The following is a 14,341-nucleotide window of genomic DNA, read 5'->3' as shown; positions in this document are numbered from 1 at the left end:
TAGTACAGTGTATGTAAGAACTATTCCAGTTGTATGTACCCGTGTGCATCTAAGCACAGGCTGTACTGTATGCACTTGATGCTGTGGGATGTTCAGCCATATAGAGTATCTATTGTATGTGATAAAGGCGATGATTTATTCTCATGTCTGCTGCTTCGCCCCTCTGTTGCCTAAGGCGGGACAGCTCCATGACTGAATCTGCAGAGAAGCTCAGTCACCTTCAAAGAAAAACCTACAGCACACACTGAACAGACATCAAACACAATGAATTTTGCCCAGTGGAGTGGGGTTCAAAAACCTGTATCTGTGAGCTCTCAGTGTGGGTAGACACGCTTTACACAGCACCCACACGCTGCCCTCTGTTTCAAACCCTCAGCAGCTTTGTCAATAGCTTTCAAAACATTTGAGCAAAGTCTAATCCCTCCGTCTTGACAGGCTTCATACACATTATTACACTGTGCAATGATGTGTGAAATGCAGCTGAGCTACTCGGTGATGAACATGTGTACTCCACATATGGACATGCAACACATGCATTTCTACTAGATAATGTATAGTATGCCTGTTTTGTACAATGTGTATATTATGATGACATTTACAGTAAAGTGAATAGTAAATATGTGTATAACATTTATTCAGACTTCATAATATGCTGTTATGATGCATTTTAAAGAGACGTTTTGTGTAGAAATAGCAATGCGTTGAGATGCAGCTTGCTTTGTCTTCACTTTACTTACTTACTTCACATTTACTCATACACATTTGAATGATTACTGTAAGAATTGTGGATTTTCCTGCTTTACAATAACCCATCAGCTCTTCCAAGAGGTGGAGAGTTAGGGCTTTTCCTAACTGATTAAATAGATAAAATATTTTTAAGAAAAGTCAAGAAAGGCTGCCAGAGCATATAAACTAACCACAATTTTGGATTCACAACTTCACCAACCAAAAGTAATTTTTTTATGATTTGTAACACATTCGTAAAGTATTAATAAAAGGTTTGTTGTGTTATGGTGTCAATAGATCCATTCTGTTCTGTTCTATTCTATTTCATACTGTAACCCATGATTTACAGTGGCAGAACTGCAGCTACATTAGGTGTGTATTTCTGGCCCCTCAGCACTTTGTGTATTGTGCAGCCAAGGCGAGAGGGGCAACCATGAGCACAGACAAGCCGTCCGCTTCCATAAATGAGATCTGGATGCTATTTGCTGACATTGCCAGACTGAGCAGAAACTAAATATGTACGTGGTCAGAGAGTTCAGCGTTATAGAAGCATGCTAACACCCATGTGAGAAACAGCTGGGAACACACACACGGCTTTATTGAATGTGAGCATACTGTAGCTACAGGCTGAGGAACGGGTGCCAGGTGTTGCCGCTATCATGTAAGTAGACTGTGGAACAGATGAGGACATTTATAGAGAGAGGAAGACAAATAGTCAATTCAACTGGAGGAATAAACCACACCATTGTATATTTTATAATATTTCCCAGTGTGGATTAATAAGACACACAGCCCTGTGGTGACCAGAAGTTTGAGTTCCTTTCACTGTGCAATATCACAAATACACATTCTCGCAGCACTATGCGGCTCACTAAATCTAAGTATCAAATTGCTATTTAATAGTATTTTAATACTAATAACTCCAACAAAAATAATAACAACAATATAGGCTCTACTCTGTCTTTTTGGGTCTTTTTCTCAGAGACAGTGGCCTGAATGTGAAAATATGAGCTTGCCTATATGCCTGATGTCATGATGGGTGTCAGCATGCTGTGACTGGACCAGTCAGAACTTCCAGTGAGAGTCAGGTTGATGTGTCCTGACAGATGAATAAGGGCTTATGACTTGAGCCCACTCCTTTGGCACAGTAACTACACTGTGCAAGATTTTCCACTGAGACGACTCAGAGTCCCTGCTAACTGAAGAAATATATAAAATTAAATGCTGAAACCTGCTGTATTGATATTGCCAATGCACGTTTTACATGCTCAGTGAGACTGCCACCCCTGTTGCCCTCATCACAATACTTGAACAGTATTTCCTCCTTTTTTTCCAAATTATCCCATGGAGACACAAAGCCAAATTATGCTATCATTGTCTCATTAGTGGACAGTAGTGGAACATGGCTTAAACAATGCACTACTGTTTTTTCTTTCAGGATTAAAGAACAAAGTTGCTTGTGCACCTGCGCTGCTCAACAAAACAAGCACTTCCCACTGCGTCCTTTCTCAAAGAGCCGGGGTTTCCAGGCTAGGTGTCAGAAATGAGAACGTACAGCCCACTTAACTCCAACTCAAGCTTCCCTTTTCTCAAGCCAGTGCCCCTTTTTTGTTCGCTTCTGTGGACAAGTTGTTATTTTCTGTCTGGAAGGTAGTGTACGGCTCCCCAGGGTCACCAGAAGAACTGCTCTGTCAGACTTTGCTTTAGAAAACACGCACAGCATTTTGTTCTATCCCTCAACCCCCAAACTCACCCTTTTTGAGTCTTCATGTGTTTTATTTCTTTCACATGATTTTTTAAATGTCCACCATAGAAAATAAAATACATATTTTATGAAAAAGTGAATTTAATTTGCATTTATCAGCTCAACTCACTGAATCTAAATCGTAATTGGACCTTGTGTGGGAGAAAATCTCTCCATGTCCTTCTGCTATCTCAGCACCCAAACGCTCATCATGAGGATTATCAGCAATTCTTTTCATCAGGTTGAGAGTGACTCCTCTTCTACCCCCAGCTCACACTGCCTCTCTGCGGCATGCAACATGCATAGATTTTCCCTCTCACTTCCAACGCGCTGCTGTACACAGCAACCCAGGGACAAAGATGGCAATCTCCTCACTGCTGTTCCAAACCTGATCAGCATAGAAATTGGTTCATCTCCATCAAGCTCATGTGCATGCTTTAAAGTGCCTCTCAGATCTAAATCTGACCCCGTCGGCCACAGAGGGGGAAAAAAAGGAAGATAAAGTGGTATCATTATTTTTACCTCATTCAGAGACTTCAGTGTGAGACTGCTATTCCCAGTGCATGCGGCAGAAGGACTCCCATTCATTCTAGAAATCCTGTTTTTGTCCCTGCTGCGTGTTGTCCCCCGCTTCCTCTTCCTTGTCCCTTGTCAAGAGAGAGGCAGCATTCAAAGCATCCCCTTCTTTTATTCTGCCGTGCCAGCTGACACCCGCCTTCATGGCTTGGATGATTGAGATAAAAAAAAAGAAGAAGGGGATATAAAACACAAGCTCTCCGGATTTATTTTCCTCTTGTCCCTCTCTGCTCTTCTTGCACTCACACACGCTGAAGCAGGAGCATGAGAGGAGACGTCAGAGTGGCAACGATGTATGTGTTTCGCTCCGTGGCTCTTCACCTCTTCTTTCTTTTGCTATCCCTCCCTCCCTTCTCCTCTCTACGTCTCTTTGTATCTCCCTGTCCCTCTGTGTTTCTCTCTGTCCGCGGCTCGTTGGCTCACACAGAAGCAGGCTGCTCTGTCCTGACGGGATGAGACTGCTCCACGCGTGCTAGAGACATCTGTGAATGTGCTTATGCTGGGGGACTAAAGTAGCCTCTTAGCTGAGATTGAGACCACCCTCCCCTCCTCCCTTCCAGAGATGGGCTTTCTAATGGCATGTACCATTAAAGCTCGGAGGAGGGTGGGCTGCAGCACTGAAAGGAGAGAGGGGGGATGGAGAGAGAGAGAGAGTGAGTGAGTGAGAGAGAGGGAAAGGGGGAGTGGGAGAGGGGAATAGAAGGAGAAAGAGGAGGGAGATGGAGAAGAGGTGTTGAAGAAGAAGATGTGGCCAAAGAGAGAGTCCAGTTAAGAGATCTGAAGTGTGTGTGTTCCCTGTACAGTCAGTTAACTGTGTGTGAGTAAGTGGCATACTATACAAGCTTTACCCCTCTATGTCAGTTTTCTTTACAGTTTGAACACATGACCTCACTGTACAGATGCTTCATCCCCGATAAAGACGTTTAAAAACAACAGCGTAGGCATATGCAGAATCACTGTAAGACAAGAGCATATGTTGGTTTTGGCAGCGGTGAATTAATTCTGGAAGAGCTGCAATTGTGTCACAGATAAAGCATTCCCTCATGCATGACTGACTGCACAATAGCACACATGCAGAAACATACTGTGGAAATTGGGTGGAATGAACATACTCTTGCATGCACAGAGAAAGACTTATTTTGCTCTGGATAATAAAAAGTCCATGGCGTATATCTCCAGATGCTACCATAGCTTCAGCGACTGGCAGGGGCTGCCCCAATGCCAAACACACTGCAACATTTCCATCCACCTAAAAAGTGCACCATCTAATTTCAGGCGTCACTGAATAAAGAGCCTGTCTGTTGTGGAGGTGAGACAGCGTCTGGTGTGAGGATCAAAAAACATCACCCACGGCCAGCTCGCCTCCTCTGAGCCTGGAGACCATACCCCGGCTCTCTGAGGAGCTCAGCCAGGAGGGCTGGGACAGGAAGAGGTGGCACTGCTCAGGGGAACCATGGTGCTGGACGTTACACAAGGAAAAACAAGACCACAGGGTAGAGAAAAAGACTGAAAGAAAAGAATTTTGCTGAGTGTATCACATACATGAAAATGAACAAATTCACATACAGACAGTTCTACACATTTCTGTTTTTAATTATGTCTGGTATATTAAGCCTCACAGGCTCCTTTGCATTTTGCCCTTATAGTATGATGGAAAAAAAAAAAAAAAACAGGCAGCAGCCAAGAGGGAATTGAAATCACTAAATTGTCATTAAGAGCGCAGCCACTAATATGATGGTGTGTGTGTCTGTAAGCCTGGATAACCTGAAGAAAAACCCACAGATGAGCTAGCGACTGCATGCTACATTTCGCTGCACAGTGTTATGTAGTATTTTGAGCCGTAGTCCGTCGGCCTGAGCTCTCACGACTCGAGGTGCTGAATTAAAAAGACATGAGTGTGCGACACGGGTGTTCAACAGAACAATTTACTGGAAAGGATGAGTGTTGCCAGGGCGGCTTCATCATGAGTAGAAAAAATGAAAAAAAAGCTGTTTGAGGGTCAAGGGAGCATTTAGAATCACATCTGAACAGGGTGTTGTCTTTGAAAAGTGGACTATTGGCTATATAAATGTTTTCTGTGAAGCTGTTCATGTTCTGAAGATGAAATCAGAGCATAATGGCAGTGAGTTGGCATCATTGTTATGATGAAACAGCAGTAAACCTAAAGCTTAGATTTATTTAGCAAAAGATGTGCATTTGACTCTGGGGAAGTCTGATTGAAAAATGACTCAACCAAACACCAAACACTTACAATATCAGTTTCCTAGTAGGATTATGTGTTGATTTAAAGGAATATGTCAGATTTTGTTGCACTTGCAAAGAACTAGGCCTGTTTCTGTTATCTTTGTGCTAAGATAAACTAACTAACTGTTGGCCGTAGCTTCATATTCAGTGTATTTTCCAAAATGACAAAGCATTTATGTCAGAGAATTGGGGCTCAGCTTTGCCTCCCTCTGTGTGGAGCTTTCATGCTCTCAAATGCAGGTCATGTGTACCGGAGACTCCAAATGGCCCATCAGTGTGAATGTGAGCTCGACTGTGTTTGATATATGAATCCTTTTGAAACATGCTTGTGTAAAGGACTATAAATAAACTTGACTCAGCTATTCAGTTTGCGAACAGACCATGATTACACACACAGTGCCAATTCTAACATACCATGTAGCCACTGAGTCAAGGTCATGTGTGTGTTGGGTCAATATATCACGAATGCATCTCAAGACTGGATGGTGTGATTTATGTGCCTCTGTCAATCCTTCCTGGGGACATATGCTGCTTGTACAAGTCAAACATGAACCAATGAAGTCTTTGTATATATATATATATATGTGTGTGTGTGTGTGTGTGTTTAAAGTGTGCTGTATATGTCTTAAATCTTTCAGAGCTCTACCATGACTGTGGGCGCTGCCTCTTGCCTTTTTGGAGGAGTGTGATTTTTTTCCCACAAGCCATCTGGTGCGTCTTTTCAGGCCTAATAACAGGAAAACAGAGAGGCATTGGAGTTCAGCAGATGATAGAGACACACACACACACACACACACACACACCACACACACACACACACACACATACATACACAATCAGGACAAGGGCAGCAGATGGAAGGGGCCCCGATTTACTGCCAATGCTGGAGCCAGGCCCAGTGGGCAGGCCCCACTGGCCTCATTGGGGGTCCATTGATATCTAATGTTCAGACAGACTTTGAAGTTGGGAGATGCATCCAGACAATGAAACTCTACTTTGCCTTGACTTTAAACTAGAGACTCACTTAGGGAATTGTTGCAAGTACATCTCTTCGGTGGGTGATACGTGGAGTTGTCATCCACTCAAGTCCACTAAAAATTTTGAGATGAAAGTATTACTGACATGGAGTATGCTTCATTTGAAAAGGGTTATCAGTGTGCCAGATACAGATTGATTCAGATTACCTACAATTCCAGTTGCAACAATGTATTTGAGGAATTATGTAAAGGGAGATGCCACTGTTTTCTGCTACTGCGTTGTATCTTTTATCTCTACATATAGTCATCATTTGGTCAAAACATATTTGGGTTTTTTTGTAGTTGTTTTTTCCCATATTACTCACACAGTACATCTCAGTGAATAATACAATCACAACAAATTACTTTTCTTTCACAATCACAACATATTACCTTTCTTACTTCTGCTTAACTGCTGCTAACACACAAATATCCAACGAAAGCTGCCAACATACCTGGCAATCTGACAGAAAACATCTTTTAAGTGTCCCATGTCTCACTGTGAGGAAGATAAATGCTCTGTGCTCTGGTCTAAACAATCACAGTTCTTTTTTTGGTTAAAAAAAAGTATATAGTTGTCAAATGCTTTCTGAATTCAGTCCACGGCACACAACACTTTCGCACAATTGTGTTTTTCATGTCTTGCAGGATGGCCTAGAGGCACACACTTACCAGGGAAGAGCAGCGACAGAGTGAGAATGGAAAAAGGGTAGTGTCAGGGCTGTGTCAGACACAATTATGCTGTTTCTCTGTGCTGCATATACAAGAGAGTGTAAATATGCATGCTTGTGACCAATAAAACAGTAAATATACACAGTGTGGCAGCTTGTCACTGTTTTCCGAAATGTCTGACTCATGCTTGTCTCTGAGGCAGACACCTCTTCAACAAACTCTCCCTGGTGTGGATGAATGACACTGGCTTGTATGTGATGGTTATAGAGAACATTAAACTGATCCATGGGCAGGTGGCCGGGCCCAGTAACAGCCTGTGTTATAGCTTCCCTGTGTCTACGGCCTTGGGCTGTATCATTACTTGGAGGTGAGTGTGTTGCTAGGTGACCCCCACAGGTAGTCCCCAAGACTGATAGATAGTGAAGGTGCACTGGCCCCATTTCCTGATAACAAATGAGTGGCCTTCCTGGGGCCAAAATTAGAGAGCAGCTGTGGAAATGAGAGTAAACCTTATCATTTGACTAAAATATTAGTGTTGTCCATAAAAGAAATAGCTGCTCTGACCTCTATGTAGTTAAAGGCTTCAATAGTAGCAGCAGCAAATGAAAGCGTATTGAGAGTTAAAGTATTAAAAGTCTTTTACTTTTGTGCTCTTGTTGAGTCTTCCTCACAGTATTTATTCAGACGGGTGTAATGCATCTGTGGGCAGTTGGATTGTTGTTGCTAATGTTTACTTCACTCTTACGTAGGAAATGATGTCAGTTGGGTGTGTGGTTATGAAATCGTCACTTGGCAGCATTAGCTTAGGGTGCGCACATGATACTTTATGTGTTGACACAAATTCCCCAAGCGCAGTATGTCACTGAAACATTAAAATATGTGTTTATAAAGATTATAGCATCTATCATTATGTATCGTAGTTAATCACAGATGTGTTTTTGTGTGTTTTAACATACGCTGATCAGCCATAACATTAAAAACACCTGCCTAAAATTGTGTAGGTCCCCCTCATGCTGCTAGAACAGCTCTAACCTGTTGGGTCATGGATGCAGAACCTCTGGGGGTGTCTTGTGGTGTCTGGTGCTGGGATATTGGCAGCAGATCCTTTGGGTCCTGTGGGTTGTGGGGTGGGGCCTCCACCACCTTTCACCACAATCAAATGAATAGAAAAAAAGAAATGAAGGTAAGAGTGACGCTAAAAATGACCTGAACCATCCTTTAATGGTTTCATTCACGGGAGAAACGGAGTTTACAGTGTTTTCTAAAGCTCAGAGGGGAGTGGCGGGAGGCCAAGTCTACCCGATGAACAGCTGTCTTTGGCAACAGCAGGGAGGCTGAGGAGGGACTGTATTTACATTGAATTAGGCCATCAGTTGGACAGGGTCCTCGGCACAGAAGCGACTCAGACGGATCAACAAACAGACGTCTGACGCCTGTGATTCAAGGGCAAATCCTTAGACAGCTACAAATCACAGATTGACACTCCTGCATCTGTAAGAGGGCTGAGCTCCTGACACACACCAGTCCAGATAAAAATACTGTGTGTGTCTGTTATTCTTATACCTACCGACCAGATATTCCCTCTCTCACCCACAGAAGGCTATCTCAAGCAAGCAGGTGTCTGTGATTAAAGTTACTGGTGGTGATTTTGTGTGGTGGCTTCACCTGCAGTTCACACTGTGCAGTCACTCAGTTCTGGCTGGTGCAATGAGAGTCTCTGAATATCAGCACTACAATAAACAAAACCTACCTCAGAATTTAGAGTCAAGGCCAGTGATAGAGGCGGCCAATCTCCAAACCACAATGTTTGTTAAAGCAGAATTTCAGCTCCCAAGTACACCAAAGACTTAGTGTGTGATAGTGTAATGCACTGTGGTGTTAGATGACCTATACGAGTGATTATTCTGAAAGAAAAAAAAGAGAATATGAATTTGCAGATTTTTCAGGTAACTGGAAGTTCAGCAACAAAAAAGATCAACAGATCATGGGAGAATGTGATGGAAAGTACCATGTCTCTCACCAAAAAACTAACAAACAAACAATTTACTTAACCCATTGCCTGAACTCATCCTCTTTATCTGACAGTTTCTGTGCAGGTGTTCTTATTGGATTAATATTAACTTTGATAAACTGGACGTTGATGAATCATTAAAAGTATGCGTAACCTGATGCTTTTAAAGAAAATGGGATAATAATTTATCCTCATATGTCAAGTAAGTTTTGAGGAATTACTTGAATAGTTTAAATCCATCTTTTGCCTGATTTAATATTCCAATGGACAAAATCACATCAGTAGAGAAACAAGGAAGCTGGAAGATCTTAGCTCTTGATGTTTGATGACATGTTCAGCTGTGGTCGAATTTTCTGAATGAACCAATTTGTTAATGCAGAGTCTCTGTTTAGTTTCAGCTCTCAAATACATCAAAGAGAATAGTAGTAGGTACCTTGGTTTTAGATGACTAATAGACAATAAGAGCCAATAGCTGGGGGTTGAGGGACCGAAAAACTTAACAGACCACTGGAAAATGTAACGGGAGTTATCACACCAAAAACATTTACTTAACCCATTCACCTGAACCCATCCTCTTTATCTGACAGTTTTTATACTGTCGCTCTCATTGGTTTAATATTAACTTTGATAAACTGGTGTGTGTAACTTGGACTTTAAGATGCTCTTAAGCTTGGGGGGGTGGTGGTGGCAAAATTTCAGCTCACAGGACTGTTTAAGTGCAATGTACAATTTCAGTACAATGAGTGCAGTACCAAATAGTTTTCATTGTCACTGGAAACCATTGTAGCTAAAGATTATATTATATTGCTGTAACAGTGGCATTTCAAGATTAGACTTTAGTACTCCAGCTACAATAGTTGCTTTGCAGGTTTTTGAAAAGGCATTACTGTTTATGTAAACTGAAAGGTTCTCAGTGTGAGAACACACAGGCAGTAACAAACACACAAGAAAACACATGCTGAGATCTCAGAGCTGCCACAGGTATGTGACCTTTTCTATTCCCACCACTCAACCCTGAAGCGGAGTAAAATGTGCAGATTTCTACTGACTGGACATTCCAGTGAGCTACCACATCTCTAACCCCACCGACATCATACATTGACAACTTGCTTAACCCTTCCCTTTTCTCTGACAGGTTTCTCTGCAGGTATTCACACTGGTTTAAAATTACCTTTGATAAATCAGGCCCTATAAATCATTCACTCAGTGTGTGTAACCTCATGCCCTCCCTAAAGAATGTATGTATTTGGTGTAGCAACAACTGTAACTCAGTAATGAGGATGTTCTTTTTGTTCTGACCTTTTTAAACATGTCATGTTTAAAAACAGAACATCACTAACTTTTACTGCTGCTTTTTGGTGACGCAGACTTCCACTGTACAATCAATTAGTCCACTCATTAGTCCAAAGGGTCAAAGTTGTGGTGGAATATAATTTAGGAAAATTATCAATCAGGTCCTCGTTGCTATGTAGTTCAACTCTCTGTAAGGGACTGTGATCGGTAGTGGGTCAAAAGTTGCTTCAGCACAGAATATTCTACAAAAGTTTCGAGTTATAAAATAGATCATTTAATATGTGTTTTCTGTGGGAGATTGTGTGCATGATGTCAAAAGTAATTAAATCAGTACAAGACAAAATTTGCAGGATATTGTGAAGCTTAAAATATGCCATTTATTTTTCACAGCTGCATGCATTATGGATAACAATATGTTCTCTAAACTTTTCACTTATTATGTAAATGTTTTCTCACACAATGTTCACTTTTTACCCCAACTCCCATTACATGACCTGCATGCACAGCCTTTTTTACACCACATCATTAATGAGGACAGAAACACGTACATGTCACCTCAGACTCACACACTATGGAATTATGCACCACCACAGAGATGGATGTTTACTTGAAACTGTGTTCACCCAGCATTGTGTTTTGATGCTGGAGTCTTGGTTCATTTTTCCAAGAAAATGCCGGTTGATGTGTGAGAGTGTAGACGTGGTGAAAGGTGTAATTTCAGGTGGTGATATAGGAAATGATCATGTTGTTTCCTTCCCACTGAATAATAGGTGTAGTTTCATCAGGATGCATTGGCAAATGGTTAGAGTCCAAGAAAAATATGATTATCCATGGCTGGTGGTTTTGGAAGTGGAGCTGTAAACAGGCAAAACGACTCAAAACTGAACTCAGCAGCACATTTGCTGCATATATTAGATGATCCATTCAGTGACCCCGGGCGTGCTTTCCATATCTGAAAAATCCAACACAGATCACGCTGTTCTGAAAAAGCAATATCTCTTTAGTGTTGATTTTTCACTGCATAACAACCTCCCTCCCTAATAGATGAAATCCAAAGGCAGCACTTTTCCATCTCAGTTTGTCAGCAAAGCCATGCTTTGATTTTTTTACCCTCCATATATAAGTGTGAAACACTCGCCTCCTGTTTCACAGCTTTAAGGTTTTATATATTTTTAGAAAACAGATGGGGTAGAATTAATCTTCATCCATCCAACAAATGATGAAAGTTACAAAATATGAACAGTTGTTTCCTCATTCTAGTGATTCAGCTGATCATTTTCATTATTTTTTTGTAATTAATCAATTAATTATTTATTAAACTTCTTTTAAAATATTTAAAGGTGTTGTTGTGCCAAATATACATTTATATACAGTAAGGTTAGAGGGACCATTGTCCATTTAAAACAGTAATTCTCTATTTAATTGTTGGATAGTATGAACATTTTGGTTTTTAGCTTGCGCATGAGAGAGAGGAATACTATTAGAATGTAATCAATTTTTAACCTAATTTAAATCTCAGTCTTTACGTGAATCTTTTAGATTGATTCATTATGCGTCTTAGCCTTCAACAAGGCATATTCTATGCAGCGTACAGTATGTATTACTGTATATGAATGTTTATGATTTTCATTACTGCTAACAGCAACAGCAGCATAAAATGACATTCAGTTTCTGCATTTAAATGGAGTTTGCAGCTTTTCCCTGCAAGCCCATGATTTGCTTGCAAGGCAGGTTTGTTTCAAATTTATCGATGAGGTTACTTGAGTGCACTCAGAGACCCAAAGAAAGCCCTTTGAGAAAAAGCAGGAAAAGGAAAATCCTCGGGTACCTTGAAACCTGTGAGGTAATCAATGAAACACTGGCTTCAAACAAACAGTGACACAGTGCTCTTTTTAGTCCTCGCTCCCTTTCCTCCCCTTTCATATACACACAAAGAGATGCACAAACAAAATATGAAATATTGAACAAGGACAGCATTTTTGTTTCATCAAGGGATCAAAGCTCAACTCACTTCAGATCCTTAATAAATGTTGCTGATGGAAGTACACTGTGGACAGATGAGGAATTATGGGCATTGCCGGTGTATGATTAGAGGACTTTATCCGACATATGTTTTATATTCCCACCCAAAATATCTCAACAATAATCCCCTACTGTCCCTTAATAGTCTGGGATTTATGCAGTAATATTATATAATGACGTCTGAAGGGAGACCTGTTTTCTGAATATCTGAAACTGGGTTTTTCAACATGAGCAGAAGCAGACTGTAAACAGTTACAGAAACGACTACTGCTTGTGACTTGAGTTCAACTGCTGCACAGACTGGGAAGAGAAAAGCAGAGGAGCAAGGCATTTAACCCCCAACTCTAATGCAGCTCCCAGATGTAAAGATGTGTGTTAACTGCACTCTGAATCAGTGGTGTTGGCTGGGCTCCTTTTTTCTGTAGGTTTACTGATGGCAAGGACAGCAAGGTTAAATTGGTAATTCAATCCACTTTATTGATGACAGGATCAATTGTTCAGGGGGAGATATTAATGTTTCAGCACTTAAATAAATGATGCATCTGACTCTACATTAAATACGATACATTATTGACATCAAGCCAAGTTTCACATAAAGTAGTCTGATGTTTCTAGACAGGATCCAGTTTGTGTTTAAAACATACCGATGAATGAAATGCCACATCAAAGAGCATTTAAAAAATTCTTCGTCTAACAGACGCGCGACAGGCATAAATAAATTAATTCTTTGTTCACCTTCACCTTTAGAGTCTTGTGGTCATGCATACCTTTTTTCCCTGCAATTCCCTGCTTCATATTCACAGCGTTACATGTATTCAAGGCTTCAACATGTCTGGGGGTTGCCCAGTGCAAACGCATCCTTCCACAGTCGGCCACTCAGCAGCTCCACTGGAGCAGAGGGCCATTTCGTGTCTTGATCAAGGGCACCCCAGCACTACATGGGAGAGGAGGAGGCTGTATTCATTTTTTCTCCTGTTTTCCCAGGTGGTCCAGGAATTTAAATCTGTTTCACTCTGATAATAAGCCCAGTTTTATGACCTCTAAATGTAATGCAATGCAATGCCCACAACTCTCTCTCCTTTTTAGATGACTCTTATTTTATTCAAGGCTTTACCCAACAATCAGTTTTACATTTACTCTTTCAAAAAGATTGCAGTTTGATGTCAGTGGGGCATTAACACTGCTTTAAGCTGCAGTGTCCTCTGAGAGGCTAAAATGTACACAACGCTTCTCACATGTTTTTTCGTTGATACGGTGTTAAACTACAAGCTGCTTATTGGTAGGAGTGGTTGTGATGCAGGGCGGCACTGTGGTCGCCTCAGAGCAAGAAGGTTCCAGGTTTGAGCCCCGGTTTGAACCTGGGGTTTTTCTGTGTGGAGTTTGCATGTTCTCCCTGTGCCTGTGTGGGTTCTCTCTGGGTACTCAAACTTTCTCCCACAGTCCAAAGACAATGCAGGTTAGGTTAACTGATGACTCTAAATTGCCCGTAGGTGTGAATGTGAAAATCTTGGCAAGTAATATATGAGTACGTTGGATGTACAGACAGCTAGCAATGCTGCCGTTTATACACTGTGTGATATGCAGTGCAACATTTTAGACAATGTGTGATGTTGCTCCCTGATACATCATCAAATCTTACATCAAAGTGCATGTATGCTGGTGCTGTACTTACAGTTGTGAGGTACTAGTACTTTACTTGAAAGAGTTCTCCACTGATCGAGTTTTTGACTTCTTTCTTATTTCATACTTGCTTCTTTATCATCAAAACCTGGCACCTACAGTACCCACAATGCAACATGAGCACCAGCAGTTCAGTCTGAGATTAGGGTTTGTTAGTAAGAACAATCTTCAGTTATAGAGCATGTGTGTGGCTCACTCTGCTGTTGCTATGCCCTCTGTCTTCAAGGCTGCTGACCAATTAGGAGAATAATCAGTGTCAATGAGACACACCTGGTCTCAGTGTGCCCCATGCATATAAGCCAGAGTAGCAATCAGTCCATGGGCAGAATACCTCACACCTCAGCCTTGTGGGTTTTT

The 14,341-nt window shown here is 41.3% G+C and overlaps 1 protein-coding gene across 3 annotated transcripts in view; it reads right to left on the bottom strand.

The window, feature by feature from the left end:
- b3gat1a (beta-1,3-glucuronyltransferase 1 (glucuronosyltransferase P) a) overlaps positions 1-3,555 on the bottom strand; it is a 71,176-nt gene extending 67,621 nt beyond the window's left edge. For 2 of the 3 annotated variants that reach the window (XM_018698894.2, XM_018698897.2), the window contains exon 1: positions 2,993-3,555. The gene's annotated coding sequence lies outside the window, so the exon portion shown is untranslated. The remainder of the gene's footprint in view (positions 1-2,992) is intronic. The other variant, XM_018698898.2, reaches the window with a different exon arrangement.
- Positions 3,556-14,341: the final 10,786 nt, after the last annotated feature.

Source organism: Lates calcarifer, linkage group LG21 (genome assembly GCF_001640805.2).
Source record: "Lates calcarifer isolate ASB-BC8 linkage group LG21, TLL_Latcal_v3, whole genome shotgun sequence".
NCBI lineage: Eukaryota > Metazoa > Chordata > Actinopteri > Centropomidae > Lates > Lates calcarifer.
Note: the sequence above shows the minus strand (reverse complement) of the source record. Positions and strands in the feature narration are given on the sequence as shown.